Below are 15,460 nucleotides of genomic sequence, written 5' to 3' on the forward strand. Positions count from 1 at the left end.
TGGACAAATCTGAAAGGGAGAATTTAGTTTTTCCACGGACTCTCCTTTTCCTATGAAGATTTTTCCTATGAAGATTTTATGTACACCCTGTACATAAAACGATGGCTTACAAAGTGAAAACATTGATCACTTTTTTTTTCTTTTCTGTTTTTTGAGGCAGAGTCTTGCTGTGCCACCCAGGCTGGAGTGCAGTGGCCCGATCTCAGCTCACTGTAACTTCCATCTCCCAAGTTCAAGTGAATCTCCTGCCTCAGCCTCCCAAGTAGCTGGAACTACAGGTGTGAACCACCACACCTGGCTAATGTTTTTTTTGTTGTTTTTTTTGTTTTTTTCGAGATGGGGTTTCACTGTGTTGGCCAGGCTGGCCTTGAACTCGTGACCTCAGGTGATCACTTGCCTCGGCCTCCCAAAGTGCTGGGATTACAGGTGTGAGCCACTGCACCTGGCTGATACATCAGCATTTTGAATGGATGAGTTGAATATGATAAAAATAAGGCCAGGCATGATGGCTCATGCCTGTAATCCCAGCACTTTGGGAGGCTGAGGCAGGCAGATCACCTGAGGTCAGGAGTTTGAGATCAGCCTGGCCAACATGGAGAAACCCAGTATCTGCTAAAAATACAAAAAAAAAATTAGTCAGGCATGGAGGTGCACACTTGTAATCCCAGCTACTCGGGAAGCCGAGGCACAAGAATCACTTGAACCCAGGAGGCAGAGGTTGCAATGAGCCAAGATTGCGCCACTGCACTCCAGCCTAGATAACAGAGTGAGACTCTGTCTCAAAAAAATAAATAAATAAAAATGAAAATGAAATGTCAGTATCTATGTAGAACTGCAAAATGTCTTAGGTAAAATGTAAAGTGTCCATTATTTTCCCTTTGTGCCACTGTAAATATGAAAAGAAATAATCAAATACTCTAGGCAGAATTGTAGGAGGAGGGGGACTTAAAATTCTAAAATCAATGTTTGCTGAACCTTTTCTTTTTGCCTTCAATGACGTTTAAAAGTAGATTATATTTTTAGAGTAGTTTTAGGTTTACAGAAAAATGATGCAAAGTACAAAATTCCCATATAACCCCCTCTTTCTGTGCATAGTTTCCCCTACTATTAATGACATCTTGCATTGATGTAGTACACCTGTTACAATTGATGACCCGATATTAATGTGTTATTATTAAGTCTGTAGTTTCAGTTCGGATTCACTCTTTCTGTTGTACATCTCTACAGGTTTTGCTGAGTGCGTGATGTCTTGTATCTACCACTACAGTATCACACCTGATAGTTTCACCACCCTAAAAATCCCCTGTGCTTCACCTATTGATCTCCCCTTCCCTACCCCTAACTCCTGGCAACCACTGGTCTTTTCACTGTCTCTATAGTTTTGCCTTTTCCAGAATGATATACAGTTGTGGCCTTTTCAGACTGGCTTCTTTAACTTAGCAATATGCATTTAAGATTCTTCCATGTCTTTTTGTGGCTTGAAAGCTCATTTTTTTTCTTGCTGAATCATTTTCCACTGCATAGATACACCACAGTTTGTGCAGGAGCTGTGCGCTTGAGAAGCTATGTGTGTTGCAGGAGCCATTCGCCGGAGAAGCAACTCCTTAAAGCAGGCTGCTGGTCAAGCCTATGGGAACCAGAAAGCAAAACCGTTTTTTGTCTGCAGCATCTCTACTGACAAAGCTTAAAATTGTGCCAGCTAGCAAAGAAAAAATATATAAAAGGCCCAGATTCATTTTCACTAGCAGGCAAAAACGATGGTTTTGAGGCGTCCAGGCTATAAAATAAAAACAGGCATAACAATCTAACCTACCAGAGCTAGTAAGATGCAAGGAGAGAAGCCAGGCGACCTGAAAGCTAATGACTTATGAAAAGCACCCAAGCTCACTCTCTGGACCAAAATGCTAGGTGTTTTTTTTTTGTTGTTTTTGTTTGTTTGTTTGTTTGAGACAGAGTCTCACTCTGTTGCCTAGGCCGGAGTGCAATGGCATGATCTTGGCTTATTGCAACCTCCACCTCCCAGGTTCAAGCGATCCTTCCACCTCGGCCTCCTGAGTAGCTGGAATTACAGGTGTGTGCCACCATGCCTGGCTAATTTTTATATTTTTAAGTAGAGACAGGGTTTCACCATGTTGACCAGGCTGGTCTTGAACTCCTGATCTCAAGTGATCCACCTACTTCAGCCTCCCAAAGTGTTAGGATTACAGGCATGAGCCACTGTGCCCAGCCTCAAAGCGCTCGTTCTGCTGCATCACTGAGTCTCAAAGTGCCCCCCTCAGATCTCTTATGCTAGAACCACCTACAGGCTTGTTACAATGCAGATTCCTGGGCCCCAACTGGAACTGACAACTGAATTAGAATGGAGGGAGGCAGACAGCCATCTGTAGTTTAAACTTTTACTCCAGCTAGCTTTATGTACACTAACTTTAAGATTCAGGTGATCCTTGAGGGTAGGGGCCTTTTTAATTCATACTTGGCTCTTGACCCAGTATTTGACTCTTATAGGGTGCTGCTGTCGCTAGGCTGGTTCCTGCATTGGTTGGTTGGTTGGTTGAGAGATCTGATTCAAACCCAAGCAGCTGTAACTGGCCATGAGCTACAGCCCCAGCAATACTTCAATGGCATCTGGCAGATGAGCATGTCCCTTCACTATTGTTAGTAAAGCCCAGAGGTGATACACCCTCAGTAGAATGGCACATGGTATTTTCCATAGATGACTGTGGCAATATCTCCCATCCCACATCTTCTCCTACAATGTGACCTTCCATCAAGAGGCAGGGTCTATGTCCTGGATCCTTGAATCTAGGCAGGCTTGGGACTTGATCGCAGTTGATAGAATGTGCAGAAGTGATGCTCACTGAGGCTACCTTAAAAAAGGCAATGACCGGGCGCGGTACCTCATGCCTGTACTCCCAGCACTTTGGGAGGCTGAGGTGGGTACATCACAAGTTCAGGAGATCGAGACCATCCTGGCTAACACGGTGAAACCCTGTCTCTACTAAAAATACAAAAAATTAGCCAGGCATGGCGATGGGTGCCCGTAGTCCCAGCTACTAGGGAGGCTGAGGCAGGAGAATGGCATGAACCTGGAAAGCAGAGCTTGCAGTGAGCCAAGATGGCGCCACTGCACTCCAGCCTGGGCTAGAGTGCGAGACTCCGTCTCAAAAAAAAAAAAAAAAAAAAAAAAAGGCAATGCAGTTTCTTCCCTGTTCCTTGGGGCTCACGCTTTTGGAGCCATGAGCCCCAAGGAACCACTATCCCAAAACCTCCACAGTGTGAGGAAGCCCAGGCCTTGTGGAAAGGCCACACGTGGCTTCCCCAATCAACAGCCGTGGCTGAGGTTCCACCCAACAGCCAGATCAACCACCAGACAGTAAGTGGTGATGTCTCCTGGGATTCCAGACCCCAGCTGTTGAGTCACTCTTAGCCATTAAGTCTTCCCACCTGAGGCTCCCGAGCCATCCCACTGCCATGTCCAATTTCTGACCACAGAATCTGTGAGGGTAGTCAAATGGTTGTTATAAGCTGCTTAGTTTAGGGATAATTGGTTACATAGCAATAGTAATTACAACAAATTAGAACGCACTCCTGGATTAGAATCACCTGGCCATCTCATCCTCCAACTCATAGACGCTGAAAAGCGTAAGCTTCTACTTTAGTCTTCCCTCCACTGGCCATATTGCTAAGATCTTCCTTCCCCTCTGCTGAACATCACTGTGGAAGAGAAAACCCAAATACTCCTAAACTTGTTATAGTGTCTAAGAGTTGTATTTGAAAGATTAAAAAAAAAAACAACAACAACAACAAAAACCACTAGTTCAGAAGTGTGCCACACACCTCACTACTTTAGCAATACCAGGGAGGCTTTATAAAGCAACATGAAAACCTAAACCAGTGTCATTTCTATATTCCCATCTGAAAAGAAAAGCACAAAATAATCAATTGTACCATACAGTGTCCAGGAATCGGCCAAGTAATCTTTAGCAAGCCTTTCCATTTGGAAGACCAAATGGAATAATGAGAAAGAGGAAATCATAGGGATCCATAAAACCTAGGTTCATCCTTATGTTGTCTGGGTGGTCTTGAGCAAGTTACTCAACCTCTCTGAACTTCAGTTTCTTTATCTCCAAAACAGGATTATCTAATTATATTCCTAGCCACAGGGCTGTTATGCTGACCAAATGTGGTGTTCAGAAATATGAAAGCACTTTGTACAGTGAGAAGACTAAATGTGAACAGAAAAATGAAAGAAAAAAACAAAATAAACCTAATGTGTATCCAGGCAATGTAGGCTAGTGTCAACAAAGGTAAAGCAAGAGCTGGGTGCAGTGACTCAAGCCTGTAGTCCCAGCACTTTGGGAGGCCAAGGCGAGCGGATCACAAGGTTGGCAGTTTGAGACCATCCTGACCAACATGGTGAAACCCCGTCTCTACTAAATATACAAAAATTAGCCAGGCATGGTGGTGCGCACGTGTAATCCCAGCTGCTCAGAAGGCTGAGGCGGGAGAATTGCTTGAACCTGGGAGGCAGAGGTTCCAGTGAGCTGAGATCGTGCCACTGCACTCTAGCCTGGGTGACAGGACAAGACTCTGTCTCAAAAAAAAAAAAAAAAAAAAAAGAAGAAGAAGAAGAAAAGGTAAAGCAAAAAGCAAAACAAAAACTTCTCTATTAAATGTCAATGTTCCTGGCAGACACAGGTGCCCATATTTACCTGTTATAGCGATAAAGGATCCAGGAAGTGAAGTAGCATCACTTCACTGTCTTCCCTGCAAATCCTGTTTATACCAAGTTTTATACTGCTTTGCTTTGAGCAGATTCATCTGCTGCTGCTAAAGTGCTTCCTTCCCCAAAACTCCCACTTTCAAACAAGCCTGTGATTGCTTTGCAAAGACTCATTTCCAATTCAGGTTCCTAAGATAAGCTGCCAATCTTCTTGGGGTCTTCTGTCTCATGGGTTTATGTCCAGCCAGCAGCAGGCCTAGCCCTCTCCTGTTGCTCAGTGAATTTCAATGTGAATCTTCTCTTTTCTACTTGCATGACCGAAAAGACCCTCAGAGACCAGCCAAGCCCATCATTTTACAAAATAGAAAACCAAGACCTAGGAGATGAGCAGGCTCACAACCAGGTGTCACAACGTATTACAGAACGGAGCTCCTCTTTCCATAAATAGTTTTCTCCTCGTTATTCGTGCATGGAGCATGTGTTCCAGACTGCCTGCTTGACATCTCCAGATGGATGACTAATAAGTTTCTTAAACTTAACTTGTCCAAGCAGAACTCTTGATTCCACCCACCCAAATGTGTTCTTCCCCCGGTCCTCCCAATCTCAGTTAATTGCCCAGGCCAGGAGTCATACCTGATTTATTTCTTTTCTTCTTTTTCTTTTCTTTTCTTTTTTTTTTTTGAGACAGAGTCTCACTCTGTCACCCCGGCTGGAGTGCAGTGGTGAGATCTTGGCTCACTACAATCTCTGCCTCCCGGGTTCAAGTGATTCTCTTGCCTCAGCCTCCCAAGTAGCTGGGATTACAGGCGTGTGCCAACACACCCAGCTAATTTTTGTATATTTATTAGAGATGGGGTTTCACCATGTTGGCCAGGATGGTCTCGATCTCCTGACCTCATGATCCGCCCGCCTCAGCCTCCCAAAGTGCTGGGATTACAGGCACAAGCCATGGCGCCCAGCTGGATTTCTTTCTTTTATCTCACTTCGTACATCCAATTAACCAGCAGGTCCTGTGGCTCTGTCCTCAAAATATAGCCAGAATTTGCCTACATCTTACCACTTCGATGACTACCAAGACACCAGCACCTCTCAGAGGGCTTCTATTATAGAATAGCCCCTCACTGAGATACCCTGGCTCCACACCTGTCTTTCTCAAGTCTTTTCTGCACATAGTAGCCAGAAGGGAAGTTTTAAAACCGTAAATTAGATCACTTCACTCTACTGAAAGGTCTCCAATGGTTGCCCATCTCACAATAAAATCCAAACTCCTTACCATATTCTTTAAGGTCCTACACAACATATCCTGCCTACTTCTTGGGCTCCATCTCCTCCAACTGACTCCCTCACACTCTGCGGTCCTGCCTCTCTTGGCCTTTTTGCTTTTCCTGGAGCACACCAAGCTCATTTCCACCTCAGGGCATTTGTACTTGCTGCCTCCTCTCCTGAAATGCTCTCCACCCACATCTTCGCATGGGTTGGTGTCTTCCTTTATGTAGGTTTCTAATTCAACTTACCTTGACCAGTCTTTCAAAAAGAGTACACCCCCAGTCACTCCAATTCTTTATCCTGTTTTACTCTTTATTATTTATTTATTTATTTATTTTTTGAGACGGAGTCTTGCTCTGTCACCAGGCTGAAATGCAGTGGCACGATCTTGGCTCACTGCAACATCTGCTTTCTGGGTTCAGGCGATTCTCCTGCCTCAGCCTCCCCAGTAGCTGGGACTACAGGCATGTGCCACCACACCCAGCTAATTTTTGTATTTTTAGTACAGACGGGATTTCACCATGTTGGCCAGGATGGTCTCCATCTCTTGACCTCGTGATCCACCCATCTTAGCTTCCCGAAGTGCTGGGACTACAGGTATGAGCCACTGCACCTGGCCTTTTTTTTTTTTTTTTTTTTTTTGAGACAGAGTCTCACTCTGTTGCCTAGGCTGGAGTGCAATGGTGTGACTTCAGCTCATTGCAACCTCCACCTCCCGGATTCAAGTGATTCTCCTGTCTCAGCCTCCCAAGTAACTGGGACTACAGACACGTGTCACCATGCCTGGTTAATTTTTTTTTGTATTTTTTCCTAGAGATGGGGTTTCACCACGTTGGCCAGGCTGGTCTCAAACTCCTGACCTCAAGTGATCTGCCTGCCTCGGCCTCCCAAAGTGCTGGGATTATAGGCATGAGCCACCATGCCTGGCCTGTCCTGCTTTACTCTTCTTTATAGCACCATCTCCTCATGAAATCACACCACACTTATGTTCATGCACTTGTTTACTGTATGTCGTCACTGCTGTTCCTGAGGGTCCATGAGAATGGGGTCTTCGCCTGCCTTGGTCTCTTCCTTTGTCCAGGGTGCCTAAAACAATGTCTGTCACATATCAATCACATAGCAGAATGTCTATCACAATATTTATTGAATGACTGAATCAGCAGACTCGCATATAAAATTCGAGACAATCCAAAACTTTTTGAGAAACAACTTTTAGACTCAACACACAATGGGTATACATATCATTTTTTAGCACATGGCTCATGTAGAGGCCATTTTATCTGTGATGGATTTACCACAGGGCCACAGTGCTTACAAAGAATAGAAAATCAAATATTCTAAAGTGCATTTAGCGCAAGGAAGGTCCTGCCTGGGCACTGAAGTTTTAGGTGGGATTTGTCTTCCTGCAGCATAGTAAGGTACTGACAGACTCAGACTTTGGTGCATTCCCAGGACGTGTGGCTTCCAGCAGAAAGGTGGGTCATCTCCAAGCAGCAGAAGCATTTCATCTGTGCGACACAATTCAGAGCCCTTCCAGAATCCACTTTCTCAGTGGATCTCAGGAATTCCCTGGCAGGACAGATTCAGACCTGCAGGGGGAGCTGATGGCATGCGTCCACCCTGGAAAGCCTCAGAAAATGGGGGTCCAGAAATCTAGCTCTTCCTTCAAGTGGGATGGATTTAAAAGGTCATCGAATTTTATAAACATCCAGGATATTCTCTTACTTCTGCCAGAGCCTGAGAAATTGAAAGATTCTTAAGACTTAAAATCTCAAGTGGTCAAATTGCATTTATACAGCCCGTATACGGCAGGACTTTATCTGAACTCTGGGGCCACTTCCTCTTCATGGGTAGGTTTGAAAGTCCCTTATCTTCTTGTCTACAGACGCTGCCAAGGTGGCTACAAATGATGGTGAAGAATGCGCAAGAAACACTGTCAAAATTCGGCCTGGAAAAACACAAGAAGCCAGCTGTCATCATCAGATAGAAACGTGTGGGTTTATTGAGAGGACCCCAGAATTTCGCTTCATGCAAACAAGAGCAAAACCACGTGACCTTCCTGTTTGGAGGCCAAAAAATACTCAACGAAATGGAAATCACTGTATTAATCTTTGTTTATTCACAAATAGCCAGGACAAAATTAATTATCCAACCTTGCTTCTAAGTTCACACTAGTAACTTCATTAAGCTTTCATGAAGCTGGTCTTTTTGTGTGGGTCATGAGCTTTGCTTACTCTCAGACTCCAGTCCTTCAAGGCAACCGTTGGCAATGACAAGGAGTCCTAGTTCCCATCCCACTGTCACTCTAACAAGAGCCAGAATAGTGAGAAGGAAAAAGGGGCGGTTCCTCTCCGCCTGGTGTCCTGTGTTAGATCTGGGAAAGGGCAGGAGGAGACCTTTGCTAAGAGTGGTGGGCCTGGGACTGCCTCCAAGGCAAAAGGCTTCAAGTCTTCAGAGTGGCCTCAGCATCTCCTTTTCAAGCTTGTGAATTCCTGGACTTCTTTCTCAAGATCTTAAAACCAAAACAGCCTGTAGAAAAATACATTTTTCAAGGTTGCTCATTCCTTGTCCACATGGTAACATCCATGTCAGTGTATCTGATCATGTCCTCAGATCTCAGCAAGCTGTGACTGCAAAATAAGGATGCATCTAAATTGTAATGACTTGGAGTCATCACCTGCCCAAAAGAGCAGAAAATTCAGGCCCGTTCCCTTGGCTCCCTTCCTCAGGGTCCATATTTGTCTACTATTACTTACATAATTAATAGCTCTAAAGGAATGCATCTTACAACTAACATCAGAAATTAAAAACACAACCCTTGGAGTACCTGCAGTTCAAGGTGTTGGCCATTCCTAGTTGTCTGATGGTCATCCCCAGCCTGTGTGCTGAGGATTCACTCATCTGGTCTTCCCTGCTTGGAGTTATCTGCATTGGGATAACTGGAGGTGGGAGGCAATGGAAGTTTCGATTCCCAGTGCCTCTGAGATTTGTTGCAGTCTTCCTGGATGGATCATCAGCATATGAAATAGGCATAGAGGGAAGAGGGGCTGCTTTGGCTGTGAATGTGAGACATACGTACGTTGGACCTGTTTGGTTTGAGACACCAAGATTTCCATCACTGCATCTTGAAGGGTAGGGGCTTGAGGACCTTTGAGCTTCTTCCAGATCTTTCATGCCAAAGGCAAACCCTATGATGGTGTCTGCTAATATTTGATGACAATGGAAAATGGGTTGTATGCTTTTGGGAAGAGTCTATCAGGCATATGGAAAGCGCTCTGGTGTTTGCCCCTTGCTCTTACGGCCTTCCTGTGAGTTTCTTCATTTGTGACACACTCATGCATCCATTCTTCCTTTATTCATCCCCGTTTCCTCTCAGTTCTCCAAACATTGTATTTGGGACTCATCTGGCGTGTATGTTCTCACATTGCGTTGTGTCACCGATGCGTGTTGGATAAATGAATGGAATGAGAAAGGATGGGGAAGTCATGTTTTGGCAAGCACTCCCACGCAGGAAGAGAGCTGCAGCAAGAAAGTCACCAGACCACCCCCACCCCTTAAAAAGCAAACATTTAAAAAAACACAAACAGACATAAAACTCAATAAACTCCATGTCCTTACAATGAAAATAACCATCTTGGGAGAGTTAGTGGAGTGTTACTGTAGGGACAATAACAACAACAGTTGACTTTTTTGTGTTGTTGATAATCATGTGGGCACATTCTATTTGTCAGGTGTGCTGCTGAAAGCTCTATGTACACACTGTGTATCTAATGGATACATATTATGTCATTTAATCCACACAATGACCCCAGGAGGTAAGAATTATTACCCCCATTTTATATATAAGGAAACTGAGGCTGAGAGGTTAGGTCACTCCTACAAAATTGTATAGCTGCTAGGAGGCAGCTGGAATTCAAAGCTGGTCAGGGTAACTTCAAAGCTCAGACTCTGTCCACTCTAGTATCTTGCCACTGACATAATCACTGTGTCCAGTCCATATGATAAATGGTGTTCCTACTGGTGACCCTAAATCATCATGTCATTTCCTAGTTTTAGAAAGTGCACAGATGTGTACTACCATTTGGAAAGAGTCCTTCCCAAATGCTCAAAGTTAAAATGTTTTAGTTCTCAGTTGGTTACTCTTCAAATACCTGGAAATTTCATTTATATGGAGATCTTTTTCCCTATCAGTAAAACAAATGAGGAATTACAGCAGTTTTCTTGAGATTAAACCCCCAGAAACACACACAGAATGCCAGACACAAATGCACCATGACTTTGCCCAAGAGAAGAGCGATATATTTTGGTTTGGTTCTAAAATCTTAAGAAATCATGTCCCAAACTAGTTTAACCTCTTGAGCCATAAAACACATTGGCCTATTGGCCTATTGGGTTCAGAGAATAATCCATAATGACTCAATTCTAAGTCCCTCTCCTGGGTCCCTGTCAAAAGCTGAGTCATAACTTTTTTATACTTATAAACTGGATGATCCCTCCCACCAAATGGCTTTCCTTTCCATTTGCCCCCACCACTGTCAGCCTGCTGCTCAGCCTGAAAACAAAAGGTCCTGAAGGCATCAGATTAATCTCCTTTGGTCTTATTCTTTCCCAACATGATGCAAATGAAGGTTCTTGTAAGCAAAAATTATAAATTCATAAGTGGAGCTCAAGGCTTAGACATACTGCACAGTGAACCTCTCTTTTTCTCCTTTAACTGGCCATCTTGGATAGCCCAGCCTCAACATAATTCATTAGACTTTCATGCTATATTTTGTTTTCCTTCTGAGCCAGAAAGAAGAGGTTAAAAAGCACACATTTGGAGTTAGAAAGAGTGCCCTCACATCTCAGCATTGTTCCGTTTTCTGAGCAAGTCGCTTCATTTTTTTAGAGTCATATCTGAAAAGTGGGGTTATAATCCCTTCCTCGCCCATTCTTCCTTCTCTCTTTTTTCCTTTCTTGAAAATCCTTGACATGTCAGAAGCCAAGGAAAGTGCCTAAGTTTGAGCAAGAAGCTTTTGTCACAGTACTTCCTCCATAGTAAGTTAGTTATTCTCATTATTAAGAGAGAACACAAAGCCAGGCCTGGTGGCATGCTCTTGTAGTCCCAGCTACCTGGGAGGCTGAGGCAGGAGGATCACTTCGGTCCAGGAGTTTGAGGCTGCCATGTACTGTGATCACTCCTGTGAATAGCCACTGTACTCCCAGCCTGGGCAACATAGTAAGACCCCATCTCAAACGAAAATAAATTTTTAAAAGACAGGACACAGTGGTTGGGTTCACAGGAAGACTGAGAGTCCAGCAATGCCACCAAGGGCCAAAGCACAGCCAGCAAGAGGGGACTCCATAGCTTAACTGACATAAATTATGGAGCATCAGATGGCTTTGGTATTGGTCAATGTAGTGGGCTGAATAGTGTCCCCCAAAATGTATGCCACGAGAACCTTCAGAATATGACCTTATTTGGAAATAGGATCTTTGTAGATATAATTAGTTAAGTGTCGTGAGATGAAATCATCCTGAATTTAGAGTGACTCTAAACCCAATGACTGGTGTCCTTGGAAGAACAGGCCAGGATGCAGAGACATGAGAAGGCCATGTGAAGACAGGGGCAGAGATTGGAGTAAGCTGGGATAAGCCAAAAACTTCTCTACCAAAAACTGGAGAGGCAAGGAAGGATCCTACCCTAGAGCCTTTGGAGGAAGCATAGCCCTGCTGACACCTTGATTTCAGACTTCCAGCTTCCAGAACTGTGAAAGAATTACATTTGTGTGGATGGAAGCCACCCAGTGTGTGGCTCTCTCTTCTGACAGCCTAGGAAATTAATGCAGCCATTCTCCGCTTCTTCACCTGAACATTCTGGCTTTACCTTGCTATAAAGTTTGAGCTGTGAACAGCAAATGTGAATGCACTGAATGAATTCCTGGTACCTGAGGAGGGATTTGAGAAAGAAGGGAACAACCTCCCATCACACTCACACAAACACTGCCTGCAAGATTAAGACCAAATTCTTTAGTGTGTCCTTTACTAGATGCCAAGATCTCACCAGCCCAATGTTTCCAGGGTCAGCTGCGTTGGAATAGGATTCATCCCACTCCCAGCCACATGCACAGTCGTCAAGACATTCTTGTCCTCTCCCATCCAAATCCAACCCATCCTCAAGTTTTAGGTTCTGTGCCACTTCCTCCAGGAAGTACACCCTAATCCATCCTGTATCACCAAGGATGCTTTTGGTTGGGAGTGCAAAAATACCTAACTCCAACTGACTTAGACAATGAGAAGAATTTATAGTTTCACATGACTGAAAACCCCAGAATAAGAATGGCATTAGGTAAGAAATATTTTGGTGGTTCTAGTTTATTTCCGTCTCTTCATTCACCTTCTGCAGTTAGCCTCATTGGAAGGCTGACTCACCTCATGGTTACAAAACAGCTCTCAGCAGCTCCTGGGGCTTCTTCCTTCAAATCCAACACCAAGGCTCAGCCTTTGTTTCAGCATTCCCTGCCAAAGTCTCAGTCTTCACTCTGATTGGTCCAGCTCGGGGTGGGCCTGAACCAATCACTGTGCCCAGGGGGATGGCTTGCCCTGATTGGCCAAGCCAGGTCTCCCTTTCAACATCTGAAGCTGGAAAGAAGAATCTCCCTCGCTGGAAACACGTGGTTCTCCAACTAGAAGCAATGGCTGCTGGAAAAGGGGCAGGAGGAATGGAGGCTGAGAGACGACAATCAGATGTCCATTTCTTTCACACCCTCTTCTGTGTGCCTGATACATTTGTCCGCGGTTCTATTAAGGCACAGACCATCCTTGCCATGGGTTTTATTTCAGTATCTGTACCTCCCTCTGAAAACTGCCAGCTTCTTGTGGCCAGAGAGTGTGTCTTGCTTGTATTTAGGTCCCAAGTTAACTTTTTGCATCGTTGGTGCTCAATAAAGTTTTGTTGAAGTGAATTACATTTTTAAAAGGAAATAGAGAAAAAAGTTGTTTTCAGACTTTCAGATTCCCAAAGGATCATATTATGTTGTTTTCCCCACGTTGATTAATCCCTTCTTCAGTAAGCAAAGCTAATCGTAGACAGCAGAGCGGCTCTCACGTGCTGAAACCAGATACATTTAGAACATTTTCATCATTTAAAAACGAAGTCCAATGTCCTCTGCATTTTTTGTGTGTGAATGTGTGCATCGCTATAAATAGAAGTGGAAAAACACTGGGGCTATGTGAACTCAGTTGGCAGGGGCCTTGCATTCGGACCCCCAAATATAGCCTGCTGACAATTTGCCACAGGCATGATTTTTCCACACAGTTCATCGTTTTATACATTCTGAGCAACCATCCTGGATATTTGTTCAACAGTACATTTTTTCCACTTCATCTTTTGGCCAAATGTGTGGCTTTTCCTTTAAAAAGAGATGAGAATGTCAGGCACAGATAAATATATATCCTGGCGCTTGGCTATAATGCAATTCTCCACAGGCAGTTCTGTCTCCTGTCCGTGGGAGTGCTGTAACTCTGGAAGCCTCCGGAAGGCCTGGGTCTCACACGCCTTCTCCCACAGCTTGAGCCAATGACAGGAACCCTGAGGAGAAGTTTCAGGGAGTGGGAAGCAGACGTCATTTTCCGTTCAACAGAACCAGACAGAAAGGGAAGCTCGGTGAGGGGTTTCTCAGCAGAGGTGGAACTCCGGGAAGCCGTCACTTTAAAACTGTAGGGGACCACCTCAGAAAGTACCCCTCAGTCTCCGAACTTTCCCCAGTCTTGTTATACTGTGGCTCCACCTACATTTCTCTCCTTTCCTCTCCCCCTCTCCAGACCCCACCCAGGTTCCAAAGTCCAGCCTCATTGCCGGACTTGATAAGTCTGATTATAGTTGATACAGGCATTTCCCTGTATCAACTATAATCAGACGTGTCAAATCTGATGTCTGGTCCATGTCAAAAATGTCAACTGGATCTCAGTGTGGGATTAGAACAGACTTTGAGAATCTAGATTCCCAGGCCAGACCGTAGAAGCCCATGTGACCCAGATGTGCTAGTGATGTCCCGGGTTGAGACTTCAGGTCAGCTTTTGAAAGGGAATGGACCTCACTGGCCTCTTCATTTAGCGCCTCACCCTTGGTCCTTCCCTCTCCTTCGTGTCTCAGATGTGAATGATGCATACTGGAGGTCAGCTGTCGTCTGAGCGCCGGGAGAGCAAAGGCCACACCTTCTTGAGTAGCTGCAACAGTTCAGGGCTGCTTACCTCTAGACCTTTTTACAAGTGGAAAGTGGCAGAAGAAATAAGGAAAGAGAAACCTGTTCAAATAATCCACTGTAGGCAACTTTCCACATCATGCAACAGAACATAGTCCTAAATTGATTCAGGATAATTGTTTCTGCAGCTCCAGGGGTGCTGACTCCTGATTTTAAACAACTGGGGGCCCACATTTTTTTTTTTTTTTTTGAGACAGAGTCTTACTGTGTTGCCCAGGCCTGGAGTGCAGTGGCACAATCTCGGCTCACCGCAACCCCTAGCTTCCAGATTCAAGCAATTCTGCCAAGTAGCTGGGATTACAAGCACATACCACCATGCCCAGGTAATTTTTGTATTTTTAGTAGAAATGAGGTTTCACCGTGTTAGCCAGACTGGTCTTGAACTCCTGACCTCAGGTGATCTGCCCACCTTGGCCTCCCAAAGTGCTGGGATTATAGGCGTGAGCCACCAGGCCAGGCAAGATATCTTGATCACTCAGAGGCCACCGATGAGCTTTGCTACTCCAGGTGTTCCTCCCTTGACAGGCCTGGTGGCGGGTTAGATTGGGAAGAGGGGATCGTGGACCGGATGGATTAAGTGTATGGAAGGAGAGGCAGGAGAAGCTCTCAAGGGACGTGCTCTTGTTTTTAAAATAGGCACAGCAAAGTGAAACTGCCCCCAGCAGGGCTACTGTCCTCGCTCTCCACCCTGGGCTATCCCAGCTCACCCGGCCATGCATACCCCACTAGCAAGTTTCTTCCTGCCAGGAGCTTGGAGCAACCTGAGTCCACACCGGCTCCCACTAAGCCAGGCCTTATCCACCTGCTACTCAGGTGGGAGGGATCCTGGATGCTCAGTGGCTGTAGCCAGGGCCACAGGCTGGTTCTCAGCAGTCCTCTGTGAGCAGCAAACAGAGCCCAGAGGCTGCAAGGGCAGGCCTGGGTCTGCTCTGAGGGGCTGCAGCACAGCCTGGAGCCCCCATGGCATTTGTCAGATGGTGGCCACAGCTCTGAGAATTGTGTGCTGTATCTGATCACAAAGTTTCATCTTTCCGCAGCATAGGACTTTGCAGAAAAGGACAATAGCTTTGCGAAGGACCAAAGACTAAGTCACTGCTATTGTGCTGGAGTGAAGAGAGAGGGATCAGAGATCTCTGGGCAGGAACAATCTTATTACTATTGTTACTTTTAGTAATTCTAATAACAGGGTCACAGTTGTATTTTTTTCCCCAGAGTATTGTCACCTCCA

At 45.0% G+C, this 15,460-nt stretch overlaps 1 long non-coding RNA gene across 1 annotated transcript; it reads right to left on the reverse strand.

The window, feature by feature from the left end:
• Positions 1-994: 994 nt before the first annotated feature.
• LOC141408376 (uncharacterized) lies at positions 995-12,467 on the reverse strand. Its single transcript, XR_012422675.1, has 2 exons — positions 12,401-12,467; positions 995-1,627 (listed from the first exon to the last, which is right to left on the reverse strand). It is a non-coding gene; the product is annotated as an uncharacterized lncRNA (long non-coding RNA).
• Between the last annotated feature and the right edge of the window lie 2,993 nt (positions 12,468-15,460).

Source organism: Macaca fascicularis, chromosome 13 (assembly GCF_037993035.2).
Source record: "Macaca fascicularis isolate 582-1 chromosome 13, T2T-MFA8v1.1".
Taxonomy (NCBI): domain Eukaryota; kingdom Metazoa; phylum Chordata; class Mammalia; order Primates; family Cercopithecidae; genus Macaca; species Macaca fascicularis.